At 41.7% G+C, this 15,033-nt stretch overlaps 1 protein-coding gene across 1 annotated transcript in view; it reads right to left on the bottom strand.

The window, feature by feature from the left end:
• The window catches only part of dscama (Down syndrome cell adhesion molecule a), a 72,211-nt gene that overhangs the window by 35,566 nt on the left and 21,612 nt on the right, over nt 1–15,033 (bottom strand). The gene's annotated exons all lie outside the window — the stretch shown is intronic.

Raw genomic sequence — 15,033 nt, 5'->3', positions numbered from 1 at the left:
CAATCGGCACCAAATATGTCACCTTTATGTGACCTGTATATTGCCTCTGGTCAATCAGTGTAGTGTTGAACATTTTGGAAAAGCTATCTGTAGCTTGCAGATTCTCTACCAGACAGATGTCTTTGAGAGCGTCTACTGCCTGCAGACGGAACCTTCTTGAACAGAGTGCAGGATCCATCATTTGTTCTCATTTAATTAGTCCCCACAGACGACACGCTCATCTTAATTGTCTGGTGCAACAAGACTTTAGTGTTGTGTGCATATTTACTTTCATATAAAAGAATTTCCACTAAAAAAACATACGTCTTCCCACTGATGAAGGCAGACCACTCTGGACCGAACAGTAACTCAAACGTCACCTTGTCCTGACCTGTAACCTAACCCCCACAATCAGTAAATGTAGTCCTGAACATGCCCGCTTGTGTCTCCATGTTTTTACCAAAAGTAGCGTCTGAAACCCTGCGCGTGTGACTCATGAAAGGAACAAACAAAAGGATCAGTTGCCAGTTTCATCCCAGGAGACGTTTTTACAACAAATAATATTCTACAATCACACTGTGTGTATTCATTCTAACTGGAATCACTACCTTACGCATTCCAAAAGACGATACAGAAAAATCCAATTTTGAAGTCTCTTAGCAAATATTTGCAAGTCAAGTGAGGTACGTAGCTCTGTGTGGTTGTAGTCACCAAACATCTGCTGCAGCCCATTTAGCTCAGCGCGGCTTTGAGGCTCAGTGACGGCTGTGTGTTGTGTAGCAGTGTAACACAGCTCGTTATCATGTAGCTCATCGCTCTCTCCCCTCTCTCTCTCTCTCTCTCTCTCTCCTCTCTCTGTCTCGGGGGAAACTGTCTGTCTGTCTCTCTCTCTCTCTTCCCCCTTCCCCTGCTCCATCAAAAAGTGCAGGGAGCCAGGGATCACAGAGCGCTTTGATAAGGCACGGCAGCGCAGGTTGGATGTGCTAATGTCATGCTAATGTTATGCTAATTTGTGTGAACACATGGAGGTAGAGAGAGGTAGTCGGTGTTTATGAGGAGTGATGTGCGCTGTAGCCGGTGGCTGCCAGGGGTATTTTTATGTCACAGATGATGGAGAAGCCAATCTGAGACGGGGATCAAACGGGGCAGCCGTACGGTGGGGGATTCTGGTAGAGATATCATCATGCACACTTTATGGGTTGTTGAATTACTCTCATTTAGTCCCGTCATGACAGTTTAACAGTGCTGGTACAGGCCCTTGCACAGTGCATGCTAGAAACGGAATTACCATCTCATGGTTGTAAGTCTCCACCAAACCAGTCATGCTGCAGTTTACATCCATCTCTGTCGCTAATGTCATCACTTTATCATTTTAACCTATTGGGCATTTGTGTGAAATTGTCATAATTAGCATAAGAATGTTTACTTATGCTGTGAGTAAACACAAATTTGGTGACCTTTGACCACTCAATTCGAGTCCAGGTGGACGTTTTATGCCAAATTTGAAGAAATTCCCTCCAGGAGTTCCTGAGATATCTCCTTTAGGAGACAGGACGGATAACCCAAAAACATATCGTCTCCAGCCGGAACATAATGAAAAAAGGTGTTAATTGCAATCTATGATCTTTGTGTTTACCTGCAACATCTCAACAATAAACAAATTACTGCAAACACGATCAAAATGATATTTGGTGACTATTCGCCTCTACATTTATGCTTTGACTATCACAAGAAATCTGTTCTGCACATCGACGCAAAACCATCTATAGTTGTGATAGCATTTGCACAGCTTTGAGCTACAAACAGCGGATAAAGCGAACGACAGAAAACGACTTCCAACATGTTTACAGATCCCAGCAATGGTGCAATAAGAAAGGATGAATGAGAGCGCGGGGAGAAAACAGAGAAGGAGAGGGAGGAATACACAGCGGAGGGTGGTGAGGATGCTATTGTGAGCAAGTGATGACCTAGTTAGAAATGAGAGACCATGGATTTGATATCCTGAAGGGTTTTTTCTCAGCTTGAGGTCGAGGTACTCGAGTGTATGACCTACCACCATATAACCACAGACAAGCAAGAACATTACCACATTTTTTATTTTGTTGGTTGCACATGCAGTTCATTTTGAGGCGAGGAAGAAATTCAGAGAAAGCAGATATCTAAGGGAAAAGAAAAGCAGGCTGTCTTTTTCCTTCCCCCCCCATCTTCTTCCCCCTTCTTCTCCCTCTGAAAGTTGTCCGGCATCAGACGTTGACAAGGCCGGCTTATGAACGAGAGCATCTTTCATTAGAACAGTCTGGCTGTCACTGTGACAAAAGACCAGGGCTGGGAGAGGGCAGTACGCCTGTGCTTTAAATGCATGTTAAAACAGACACACAAGCTCACGCGTTTACATGCATACCGTATGTGTGTTTGTCTCTTGTCTACCGAGCAAATCAAACTGGATCTGGTCAGAGGATGACAGGTAGGCATATATTGATATTAAAATGGTAATTTTCACTATAATAACTGTGTAATATGCTTTAAAGGAATAGTAGACAATAGGTTGTATTTGCTTTCTTTTGAAGAATAAAATGAGAAGTATTTACGCTACTTTTAGAGTTGGGACCGGGAGACAGTTAGCTTCGCATTAATACTGGATAGGGGGGCTCAGTCCAAAGGTAAAATAATCTGCCTACAAGCACCTCTACAGCTCAAACCACAAATTGTTGTTTTTACACTTTGTTTTCTGGGATGTAATTTATGAATTTGTGAGCTTTAGCGGTGGACTATTTACTTTTGCCGATGCTAGCTGTTTCCTCTGATTTCCAGTCTTTATGCTAAGCTAATCGATCTGACTCTTGGTGTCAGCTTCCTATTTAGTGTGAAAACATGAGAGAGGTATCAATCTTATCTTCTAACTCAGCAAGAAAGACAACGTGTATGTTTACACAAATTCGCAACAGTGTCGAACATCAGTCTGTTTGTTCAGAGTAACTACTCAGCTCCTTAGAATAGAGTTTGACCCTTACACTTGTTCTAAGCCCAAGTGAAGTAGCATCTCGGTACTGTTTGTTATTCTTCCTTCACTGTGAAAATACAGTACATCATCCTCAAGCGTTTGAACCTTGATGATTGCCACAACCTGATCTCAAGAAATCTTGTACAGCTTCTGGGTGCTGTCTGCTGTCCACTGTAGCGGCGGACACATCTAGAAATTTAGCAGAGACTCTTGTGTTTACAATGCTAAAAATCGGAAATGTTAAACGGCCCCGTTTCAAAAACGGTTCGTAGATTTTGCACCTTACAGTTTAAAATCACTGCTGTGCATCTTTTCAGCAGGAGGTGAATTGACATGTGAGTAAAACATGTTTCTGTATTAAGACCATTGCAATGAGAACAGAAGGTGCTGGTGGTTAGTGTTAATTAAAAATCTAAAAAATACCCACAACTCTTGTAATTGATTATTGATTCTGGATGAGATTTCTTTCTTCCCAGAGCCAGCTCTCGCTCCCTCCCAAACAAACACAATTGATTGCTTTGCACAGAGATACAGGCCTACAGAGCTGTATTGTATTTGCATGTCCTTGTACAGTAAGCTGAGGGCATTTTCTGCGTATGCTCGGACTACTGCAGTTATCTCGAATCCCACTGGCTTGTGCATCTGTATATTAAAGTCTTTGTGTGAGCGAACATGTGTGTCTCTGAGCGTGCATGCGAGTGAGTGTGAGTGTGTTCATGCAGCACGCTGCTGCATGGAGGAATGGTCAATAATAACGATCGAAGGCTTTTCCCTGCTCCTCTCTGCTCCACCTACTGCATACTAGCACCGCCTGAGACACAGCCTCCGCTGTTCTTGCAAAGCGTTGGTGGGTATGTGTGTTAACATGCTAGACACATGAGCAGGCGTTTGTGTCCACACCTGGATGCAGTAAGCCCCTTTCCCACAGGACAAAGAGCCCACGAACACATCTGCTTTTTGACTTCAGTAGGAAAGGTGACAATCGGCATTCAATGACTATATAAATGAATATAATGAATAAAATCAACAGGGATTTGGACAATTATTATACTCTATTAACGTAGAAAGCGTACATTTGATATGCTCTCCTTAAAGCCACCAGACTCGTCAGAACGCAGTCATTTCACCCATCGAACATGCTTCATTCAAACCGTGTGTGTTGAGGAATTTTATGTATAAATTTAAATGTCGATTGACTGAATCAAAAATCCTAAAGGCCTTAACTGAGCCAACACAAGGTGATACAAGGTATTGCCTCCATGGTCTTTAACCACGAGTAACCTTTGAACTGCAATGATTATACCTGTGTCTTGGTGTCCTTGTATTGTATTGTATTTATTTGTTGTTGTATGCGTTTGTTTTTTCTTTCTCTTTTATATGGACTGATGTATTCTGAAATAAAGTTGAATACAAACAAAACTTATCAAAACCGTCTTTGTCTGTTCGTCTTTCCACTGTTCAAACAATCCCCAGCTCTGGTTTGAAAGTTTGAAACAGAGACTAAATCAGTAACAGAAGAAGAAGAAGAAATAACTGCCGTTACATGTTCATTGTTTACTAACCCTGCGTCAGTGGCTTCAAATGAGACACAGCAGGAAAAAAAACCCAGAAAGACGAGTGCAACAGCTCGGCATACTCGCAATGGAAAAGGAGTCTTTCGCCTATTTAGAGCGAGTGTTCCCGTGTTTAAAACACGGCATACGCAAGCACATTTGGGTGGGATAAGGGTATTAGTGTATATTTCTGAAACTATGGCTTCACTTCATCCCAGGTGGCCTCACTGGACTGTGGGTCGTCTCCTCTTCCCTTCCTCGGGCCCGCCCAGCTGCTTTGGCATCGACTGTGCCACAAACACAAGTCCCTTTCTGTGGCTCCACCACACTCAATAGCTACAATTAATCCCCACATAAGCCACACTGAGCCTGCTAGTGGTCTCTTTGTATATTCAAATGGGGATCGGCTCAGAAGTTTTTTTTACGGAAACCTCTGAGACATAATGGAAACACAGAGAAAACGCAGAATCATATCCGTATTACAATACTATTGTATTATTCTAGTTTGCACTGGTGTGGACGTGCTGCCACTGGACACACAGGTTATCCTGTGACAAGGACTAAGAGAGAAGGATTCCCGATAAGGTCGAACACGACACGCGGTGACATTGAGCACTTTGACCGGCGCTCGCCGGTCGACCATCTGCCCCAAAACGGGCTGAGAGAGTTAACTCGGTTGGCCTGAGTCATTTCAATATTCTTATAATTGAGACATGAGCGGTGGAAAGATGAGATGGGAGGAGGGAGAGATGGGAGAGATGAGAGAGAAAGCAGGCAGCAGAGAGAGAGAGAGAACAAAAATAAAGGATCAAGAGGGAAAGAGCACCTCTGGGATACAACCACTCTCTGTCATCTGAAATGACTTACAAATTAGCTTACAGCTATGCGCTCCCAGTGAAGGCAAAAAAAAAAGAAGACAACTTTCATATGCTAATTCAGATCATGGCTAGGCAGAGTAATTATCAAAGGAAAACCTGTCAGCCCTGTCTGTCTGACAGATCTCAACAGGAACCCGTTAGCTCTGTCTGCTGTCTTCTTCAAATCAAACATACGATGACTAACGAGAGTGTACTCAAACCAAACCTGTATATCTTCGCATCTCTGCATGCGGCACAATCCTCGAAGTATAATATTCTAACATTATGCTGTTAAAAACAGGCAAACGTTGGGACACATAGTACAGATGAGACAAATTATTTCCCCCTGGGACCTTGAACACCTCAACCTGAGGAGCTCTGAGTCAACGCCGACGGTCTGGACGCCACTTACAGGAAACCCACGGAGTCAGCTAAACAATGCTGATAAAAAAAATAAAAAAAATGTGCTTCCTCATCACTCTGCTGGCAGTGTCCCCGCTGTGCGACTGTCTTGGAGTGTATTAGTGAGAGGAGAGTGGTCCCCTGGAGACAGCCGGGGCCTACGGTGTCACCGTAACCTTGGAACGGTCAAAGGCAAACAGCTTGACAGAAAATTAATAAATAAAGATAACGCATGCTGCTCATACAGTGCAGTTGCACATTAACAAAGAAACACCTATCTGTATGTAGAATACATTTTTGACTTGAGGTGATACAGCATCAGTTCAATAGAGAGAGGAGCATCTGCATTTTGATCTATTAATATGATCACAAAGGGAACAAATATATAAAAATAACAAACTGGCTGATGATGACTGTTTTCTGTTTCGTAACAGTTACAAATGTACCACATGAATTTGTGAAATGCGCCGTCAAATTTAATTCACCGGCAGTGAGTAATAATCAGTGTATGATGAGCCCGGGAGGATCCCGTGTGGTAATTAGGCCCGCTCAGAGTTATTGGCAGAGTGACTCCGCTCGGATCGGGCTGGGATAAGCATCTCCATGGAGAGGGGGATCCCACCAATTTAGAGCCCCTCTAATAAAAACCATTTGTCATTCTTATAGGAGGCACACTGACAGCTGCTGAGGGTTGGCATGGCAACGCACGGGCCACCATTCGCTTACCAAGCAATATTCCCAGTATACTGTAAATGGTGGAGAGGTAGAACAACACACACACACACACTCACAGGTATACTGTCCAGTCAAATGTGTCAATGCTTACACATGCAATAAATACTGTACATGTATAAAGACATTTTTGATTATTATATGATTATAATTTTGATCTTCATAACTGTAAGTCTCACCGTAAAAATGCTACCTTGTTTGCAAAAATGCGTTCTGTAGGAATTCTATCAATTATCCTACTTATTCTTCATTTATATTTGCAATTTACATCCATGATATTGTCTGTACTCATGTTATTTGACATCTACTGCACGTCTGCAGTACATTTGCAGTACACCCCTACAAGCAAATTCAGAAACACACACACAAACCAAGCGCCTGCCCTAATTTCTCATCACACCTGGACTACAAACTGGAAGCAGCCTATCTGGGGTCCGGACCCTATCTGCTCGCTACGGAGTTGAGTCAGAGAAGAAGGCTGAGAATTTGTTCCAATCAGCGGCAGCATCCCTCTGCTCATTAACTAGACACACGCTAGCCTGAGGCTAACGGCCTCATATGTCAACCACAGATAAAGATGTCATCTTCTGCTTGACTGAATAAACCGCTATTAAAACTAGATGCAAATGGACGCTGAACGATATTCAAATCGGGAGGCAACAGGGAAGCTTAAACCCTGAGGCGCTTGGTCTCGACATTGCCCCACATTCCTCTGTCGTGTTAAAAGGAAGAGAGATTTTAGATACTGTCAGTCTCCGGAGTGATGTTCTACGAGACATCCCAGATCACTGCGAAACGATACCAGAAGTAATGATTCATGGTAGATGTTATGGAGCATCGGTACATGTTTTCTATATTAGACCATTTTACACAAACTGCTTCCTCATCTGTGCTCTTTATGAACGCCAAAAGCTGCAACCTCCAAACAACATATTACGTGCGTCACTCCTTGGTGGAAGTGCTTTTAAAGATTTTTGGACCCTCATCTTGGAGTGAGCTACAGAGACATTTTAAACTGGATTATTTTATAGAGATGCAAGTTTTTAAAATCATTTAAGAACTGAATGAACGCGTCTTGACAACACATTCTCCCTCTTGTCTGGTCAGTGGTCTTAAGCTTCAAACTATGACGTTCTATGTCCCCCTCAGTTGTGGACGTGTCAGGGACAGTGTGTCAGTTTGCACTCGTTACACAGTGTCTTTTCAAAATGAACTTCCGTCTCCACAGAAAGTCAGGTTTAGGCAACAAAACCACTCAGGTTTAGGAAAAGAGCGCGTTTGGCATCAACTTGACTGACGTGACAAAATGTTAACATTTAGTTTTGCACCAAAGTCCTGTGTTTGTGTTGTAGTTTTGGACGACAACTGTTGATCCGTTTAAGGTTTAACATTTAAAGGGCAGAAGTATCAGAGTCCTTTTCAGGTCAGGTCTTGCTTGAGACTAGATATTGGACGAACCAGGGACACCTGCAATGTCAATCCAATATGAGAGCCACAGTAGACGGTTCTTAAACCAAGGATCAAAATCGGTGCAGCAGACCCAGAGATATCATCCTTTTTATTCCACGCTTGGCGGCTGACAGACCGGGTGTGTTATGCTAGTCGCTGCTAATCAGCAGCTAGCTTTAGGCAGAGATGAGGAGCTACTGGTAAGCTCACTGCTCCACACTCCTACACCCACATTTTCAAATTTGTAGTTTTTTGCACCCAACCGACGCGCCTCAAGTTTCCACTATGCAGAAGTACTCCCCGACACCCATAAACCTGGATGTGTAATATCGGTTCCGCTTTAAAGTCATTGTCAGCAGCTTCATGTGTGACGGCTCCTGACTGGAACTCTATCTCATCAAACAGACTCAAACAATGGACGCTGGAAGAATGGGGTTTATTTGTACAGGACTTATTTGACATACTATGACAGGATGTCTCTATTCTCCACCAGACGGTTTCGAGGCAGCTGTTTGAGCACTTTTATTTTTATTTTTACCAGACAAATGTTTGTCTGCTGAAGTCAAAAATGAGGGAAATCTCCACCTGCAATAGCTTTCAAATCTGCGCCTGTGTGTGTTTCTATCAGAAGTGTGTGTGTGTGTGTGGCTGCATGTGCGCTGTAATTAGCCAGTACTGGAGTCAAGCTATTAAACCCCCGATGGTTGTGTGTTTACAATGCTATCATTGGCCTCTCTCTGGCCAACACTAAATGAAGCAGTGTTGAGCCTCAGCTGTATAATCATGAATATTCATCTCTCTGTCTATGAGAACCTCTGTGTGTGTGTGTGTGTGTGTGTGTGTGTGTGTGTGTGAGTGCTGCACCGGCAGGCATTAAGGAAGCTATTACTATCTACTCAATCACAATCCATCACTTTGTCTGGATGATAAGTCAAGCTGACAACAATTCTTCTTATCGCCAAAACCCAAACAAAACAGCCTTTGATTTGGGAGCGAAGCCTGTATCCAGTCCTGCAGCTTTTCACTTCAAAAGAGCACCGTGGCAGGTCAGGGTTATCTTGGTGGATCCCCTACAGTCTGTTCTCAATATTTTGTTTGATAACACACACACACCCTTACTGCTTCCCCCTTTCACTCATGCTTGATGAAAGCTCATGATTAAATTTAAAAAAAAAAAAAAAATAACTTGAATACCACCTGGGAAAGAGAAGCGTTGACCGCATCCAACAGCGGCACAAGCTCAGAAACGACGAGGGGCATTTTCAACGCAAAGACATGCGTTTTTCAAGCAAACGTGAAAACCGCACAGTCTCACTGTGGTCGTTAATTACGTTCCCTGCGCGAGAACGCGGCGAGCCTTCGAGCCCCTCGCTAAACTGTGATAACCTGAGTGTAAAGGAGTTTCCTCCCATAGCGCCATTCCCATGGGAACTTCATGGCACCACATTCCCGCATTATGGAAAGGGACTTAAATACAGTGCTCATTGGTGTTTCATGGTAATTTGTGCTGGCAAGTGGAGCGGGCGATGGCGCTCTGTGAGTAAAGCAGAGGGGGCAAGAGGAGGATTAGATAATCAAACAGTGTGCCACTTTAAATAATCTCTGGCTCCTCTGGGGGAGGTGAGACTTAAAGCCGGAGCCCTTCTGATTTAATTGTCTGATTTCCCCGTCATTACGGTTGAGGGCCTCGGTAATTCAGGCTTATTAAATATTCAGCAGCCACGCTGAGGAAGGGGAGGGAACGGAGGGAGAAGGATGAAGCCGGAGAGGAGCGAGAGAAAGAGAGTGGGAGGAAGTTGCGGCGAGACGAGGCCTGTGTGCACTGCTTGACGAAGATTCAGACAGAGATTTACTTTGATCCACACTGTGAAGAAAGACCCCTGTTTTATTTATTTAGGAAGCCTGAACAGGGGATGTTTTTTTGCAGATAATGACTGGATGTCTTCACATCGTCGGTGTAGATTTGGACAGATTTTGGGACAGTGTCAAGGTGCTACTGAACCGTAGGATGGCGTCATTTTAACTGTTGCCAGGTTTGTCCGTTTCCTGTAAAGGCTACTTTAATAAAGAGCAACAGAGCGAGGAATACCACATCAATGACCTGGTAGCCCTCAGGCCGAACGGGCTGTTAGCTAGCTGCAACACTGGGAGCATGTCTGTGAGATGAACAATGGTAAACTTTACAGTTAAAATGTATCAATATCATAGAACTTTAAATAATCACTCTGTTGGATATAATTGTGCATTAGCAAATCCTTGTTCATTTTAACATCAACCCACTTCTTCATTGGGATTAAATGTTCCAAAAGAAGCAAAAGATGGAGGACATTAGGTCCTTGTTTTAAGAAGAGCCAAAGTGGAAGAAACAGCGTGGGTTAATTTGACATCAACATGTGTAGCCATCATGTGTATTAAACGCCATCTCCCTCTCCTCCCCTTGTTCAAGTGTGGATCAGGATTTATGAATTATTTCGACATGGACATTATCTATATGCAACGTCTGCCACAGCATTCCCAGTAGACACATTCGTTTGTGAATGTCATTTTATCAGCTTAATCCTGGTAGCAGCAGCTTGACCAGCAGCACAGAGACACAGCAACACACATGGTCTACATGCAGTCAATGCTTTGGGTTTTGCTGTGGATCTGTCAGTATGTTCAGTATTTCATCAGCTTCAGGGATCTCTTGAGTTGTGCATGAACGAGGCGACAGACAAGTACATTTTAAATCATAATTCAAGTATCCACTTAACAATTACAAAATAAAACGTGAATATCTTTGAATCTTTATAAGCCAGAATCAAACTTATGTCATCATGTAAGCACTATTGCAACTGTGCATAATGGTTGAAAGAGAAAAATGAACCAAGCACATTCGCAGTTATATAAAAATACTACTGTAAATCATTAAACTTTTATTTATGTGTACAGTTTTTTTGTTTAACTTTTTGTCACTTTCAAGACCTCAATAAACAACAAAGCAAAACCTAAAAAGCAACAAAAAACGTGTTGTTTAAAACTATTTTAGTTAAATTGCACCAAAAAAAAAAAAATAAGACGACATTCGTGGTTAAAATTAAATGTTTTTGTGTCAAATCTAAAGGTGAAACCAGACTCCACTTACAGACATGATGAGTGGAGCTCTCCGTGGTGCTGAACTATGCTGCGGAGCAACAGACCAACTAAAACAGGAAGCTGGAACCATCTCAAAAACAAATTCACCAATGACAATCAGGACTCTGCATGGACAGGATACAGACAGTTCAATTAAACACGAAGTCTCTTTTAAAGACAATTTCATTCACAATTTGAGAAAAAAGCCATCTCTGCACTGTATTAAACTGACAGTGCTGATCTATTAATGGATCAAACTGTTATTTTACGTACTAATGGAAAAAAAATCCAGACAGGTTAAAACCACTCCGACATGCTGTGGGTATGAAAGTTGACAAATGAAAAGACTGTAAAACCACATTATAGTGATTATGTAGAAGGAAGTGACGGGACGGAGTGCAGCTCTCTAATGAGTCACCCTGTCTGATCGTGGCCCCGGAGCTGCAGCCTCCATCCGCAACATTACAGAAACTACATCTTGACGTGACATTTTCTCTTGTATTCAGTCCGTTAAACCCTTTTTATGTCATACAATTAGAATCATATAGTCTGCGAGCGAAATCATTTCACTAACCTCATATGCAAATCAGCTTGTTTAAAGAGTTTAGTTTGAATCGAGTGACATTATCCTGGTCCTAACATACTAGTGCATTATTTAAAACTATCGTCTAATTTATTAAAACACATACAACTATATATATTATCAAAAATACTTATGATGGAGCTGGTTGAGGTGGAGCTAAGTCACACAATTGGATAAAGTGCTGGGGAGCCTCACAGTATTGTCACTTATTTTGCCTGATTAGACCTTTTCTTCAGACGGTGTGGGCGTGCAGACATCTCTCTCACTGTCCTCTTATTTTGGTGCGGGAGAAGTTGCAACTTGAGCATTATTATACAAGGAGTTTCATATCCCTGATTTAAATCCCATCATACTGCAGCTTTGCACAACTCCAACCTGCCAGTCCATTTAGCCATTGTAAAAAAAGACACCTGTGTGGGTGTATGCAGGGCCTTAAATCTGTAATAGTGTATCATATCTAAGTTGACTGTATATTTTGCATTAAAATTATTATCTAATACTAATATAAATCAAGAAATAAATAATTATTGTATTTTCAGATCATTTTATTTATTTGTGTATAATATTTTTTTTTAAATGAGAGAACACAAAACATCACCAACACCACCATTCCCTATCCATCCCATATAAACCCAATTTGAAAAAAAGTCATTCAGTTCATAGAGTGACGCAGAGAGACGGCACGCAGTGTTACATCCTTTCAAGAGGCCTTCTGGCTAAATGGTCACACCCCTATGGTGATGTCAGTGATGTACCAATATACTTTAAGGCTGACACATTTTCAGCAAGCTTTTCTAACACTATAGAATCAGATGTACATGTCACTGCTAAGCATTTGCTGTCCACACAGTTCCCCAGTAAGCAGTGCTCAGGATCCAATGGGGAGGTAACTCTTGTGATCTGGGTCCTGCATTCAACATGTTTACATATGTTGAAGCCGTGTAGGAAATTGGGGCATTTACAACATTTTGGCGGGCACTTAAAATAAATGAGTAATTAGTGCATAGAGTTGTTTTCATGTGAAATGAGCCCAGATTAAAAAAATCATACACTAATCAACACCGTGTGCCGACATCAGTAAATTAAAAGCATACAATTGCTGTTTGAAAGAGAAGTGTGCAATCATCTGTATGTGTATAGAACAGCATGTTTATGAGTGGGAGAAAGCAGAACACAGTTCTAACTGTTCTGGGTTTTATGTAGCTCTTAATAGCCTTCGTATATGTACAGTGCAATCGTTCATAGAAAGTTCTGGAAATAACTGCAGTTCAAATATTTAGCATGCTTCATTTTATCCCTAAATTGAACCCTGCTAACATTTTGAGCATGGCTGAAATAAAACCACAGGCTCCAGCACCGCATCATTGGTTAGTACTGACAAATGTTGTTCTAGATTTGGGACTTAAAAACTCAACTGAGCTTAGTAACGTTAGTCAGCGTTGCCACATAAGAAGGCAACTTTCTTTACCATCTTATTTGCTTGGGGCGGCGTTGGTAACGGCCCAGAATTTGGGTTCGTTAGTGTGTTAGACACAGAAAATAAATGAATTGAATGGAAATAAAATGATGGCTTACTGTAGAATCAGCTGACACTGTGTGAAATGACTCACTATGGAGGCCAAACAGTCTAACATATTATATTGTTATTATTACTGTTACATTAACAGGAAAGCAGCATATTAATGTAACTGTATGAGGTGAAGCCAATTCTAGCTGTTTTATATACTGTTGGCTGGTTTAATTTATTGTATTACAACGCATTGTGTTTTAAATGCTGATTACACATGGTTATTTGCAAAGTAACTATAGCTGACGGATAAAGGGAGTGGAGTAAAAGTATAAAGTAGCAGAACATTTAAATACTCAAGGAAAGTACAAGTACCTCCGAACTGGAGTTAATTACAACACTTGAGTAAATGTACTTCATAAACATTCCACCAGTGGTAAATAATGATCAATGCAAGCCCTGTGACTGACTCACACTCTTAAAATACAATTTGTTTTCTTTCACCAAGCCCTTAAAATAATAATAATTTACCATTTCCCCCTTCTGGTGACTTCTGTCCAAAGCTTAAAAAATATAGCATATTTCAGACTTAAGCATTTTTCAATGCAAAGCTGGAATATGGACTGAAGAATTTATGTTGTGCTTCAAAGTGTAAATGTTTTTCTCCTGTAGTTGTCTGTGTAAGTTTATTTCACTATTACTCAGAAAAAAGATGCAAAGCGAGAGAGCAAGACAGAGAGGAGAGAGACTCAAGCATCTCAAAAACAACCGATTATCAAGCTCATTATGTTGTTTGTACAAACTGCTGCCTGGTTTACCTGCTTCAACATGTTTCTGGTTAATGAAGATGACAACCTGTAGTTGCAAAACAGCCATTATTTATGAGGATCCTCTGGAACATCAATTACATATACATGTCGGAGTAATTATGGTTGCAGATGTAAACTGATAAACAATTCTTGGCAGACAACGCATAACGAATGTACTTGGAAATTTGCAAATACAAATGTGTTCTCCGTGAGAGATTGAGGAAGGTTCCTGGCAGGCCTGCGAGCACACACTGCTCTCTCAGCAGCACTGGCCTTTTGAGCAACTTCTGTAGCAACATTTAGATTACAAGGTTGTTTCTCTGAGGCCAACATTCATTTATTTAGTCCAGCTGGATATTTACGACTATGCAGATTTAGAGGAATCTGCACTCTCACCTTCAGACACAAAGACCTGGTGAACGTCAGTGTTCTGCTGATTCAGACAGGTTTGTAGGTTTGAACAAATAAAAGATGAAGACAGAATTTTGTTTCTCAATTTGCTCATAATCTAATAATAATTAAATGAAAAAATGTCAAGTATTGTAATAAGTAAAAAAAGTCATAATCAGGGCTTGACAGTAAGGGTTGCCAGTTTCACATTTGACATTTATCTGCATAGTGTTGAGTCCTGTTGATAAGAGTAAATTGAGGCCAAAGGACTTCAGGCAACCAGAGTGATATTGTACATGAGCACAACAAATAGGACGACTACATTACGTTAGCTACATTCAAAGAGGACGGCCAAAGCTGAACGCATATCAGCTGACTGACATCAGCGATATGAGACTCCACACCGTTTATCCTCTTTTACATCTCCAGAGGAGAGAATGGAGACACGCCCCTCGTTTACAAAACCACTGCACCGCCATGTAATCGAATTCTCACGGCAGCCTCCACCTTTTCTGTAATGGCTCAAAATCACAATACAAAAATATCTTTCCTTCCCTTCATGTCATGGCTTTTCAATTTCATCCCCTCCCCTCCCCTCCCCGTCTCCGTCTCTGTCACCGTCCCTTCTGTCTCCTTGCTTTTCATCTTTTCCCTTTT

Source organism: Anarhichas minor, unplaced genomic scaffold, assembly GCF_050575085.1.
Source record: "Anarhichas minor isolate MPS153535 unplaced genomic scaffold, ASM5057508v1 ptg000027l, whole genome shotgun sequence".
NCBI classification, from domain to species: Eukaryota; Metazoa; Chordata; class Actinopteri; order Perciformes; family Anarhichadidae; genus Anarhichas; species Anarhichas minor.
The sequence above is the reverse complement of the archived record's forward strand: the minus strand, read 5'-3'. Positions and strand labels throughout refer to the sequence as shown.